This window comes from Mastomys coucha, unplaced genomic scaffold (assembly GCF_008632895.1).
Source record: "Mastomys coucha isolate ucsf_1 unplaced genomic scaffold, UCSF_Mcou_1 pScaffold15, whole genome shotgun sequence".
Taxonomy (NCBI): domain Eukaryota; kingdom Metazoa; phylum Chordata; class Mammalia; order Rodentia; family Muridae; genus Mastomys; species Mastomys coucha.
In genome coordinates, this window is record NW_022196897.1 from 40,947,560 (window position 1) to 40,948,885 (window position 1,326).

General features: G+C 39.4%; 1 pseudogene; it reads left to right on the forward strand.

The window, feature by feature from the left end:
• The first annotated feature begins 452 nt into the window (after nt 1–452).
• LOC116091644 lies at nt 453–1,326 on the forward strand (annotated as a pseudogene).

Here is a 1,326-nt window from a genome sequence, read left to right on the forward strand (position 1 = left end):
GATGTAGAATTCTCAGCTACTCCTGCACCATGCCTGCCTGGATGCTGCTATGTTCCTGGCTTTATGATAATGGATTGAACCTATGAACCTGTAAAGCAGCCCTAATTAAATGTCCTTATAAGAGTTGCCTTGGTCATGATATCTGTAAGACACCAACTAAGACAGCCATCTTAACCTGTGCATTTCAACACAATCATCATATACACACTTTCCTTTCTCTCCCTCTTGTTGTCATTCTTCATAGTTAAGTGTGTCAGTTAACACTTGGGCTATAGACTGATAGGTCTGCGTTTACTAGAATTCCACTTACTAGCTGTAAGGTTTTGAATAAATTACTCTACCTTTCAGCCTTAGCTTCTCCATATGTAAGATAAGGATAATGATGCTACATCATGAGGTACTTGTGATTGATTATTGGGTAATAATATCTATAAAGAGCTATGAAGAAGAAAGTGGCTCCGCTGCGGCGTGGTGGGTGTCAAAATGACGACCTTAGTTCTGGATAATGGAGCTTACAACACCAAAATCGGTTACAGCCATGACAATGTCTCGGTTATTCCCAATTGTCAGTTCAGATCCAAAACAGCACGTCTTAAAACATTTACTGCTAACCAGATTGATGAAATAAAAGACCCTTCAGGACTCTTTTACATCCTTCCTTTTCAAAAGGGATACTTGGTGAATTGGGATGTCCAACGACAAGTTTGGGATTATCTTTTTGGAAAAGAAATGTATCAGGTTGTATATTATTATAACAGAACCATATTTTAACTTCACTTCAATCCAAGAATCAATGAATGAAATCCTATTTGAAGAATATCAGTTCCAAGCAGTATTAAGAGTAAACGCCGGCGCTCTCAGCGCACACAGGTATTTCCGTGATAACCCTTCTGAACTGTGCTGCATCATTGTGGACTGTGGCTATTCCTTCACGCACATTGTTCCTTACTGTAGAAGCAAAAAGAAAAAAGAAGCAATTATTCGGATAAATGTGGGCGGAAAGCTCTTAACAAACCATCTAAAAGAGATCATATCCTACAGGCAGCTGCATGTGATGGATGAAACTCATGTGATTAATCAAGTGAAGGAAGATGTATGCTATGTGTCTCAGGACTTTTACAGAGACATGGACATTGCCAAGTTAAAAGGAGAAGACAATACAGTCATGATTGACTATGTTCTCCCTGACTTCATTACAATTAAAAAGGGCTTTTGTAAGCCCAGAGAAGAGATGGTGCTGAGTGGGAAGTATAAATCTGGGAACAGATTCTTCGCCTTGCCAACGAGAGATTTGCTGTTCCAGAAATACTCTTTAACCCCTCTGAC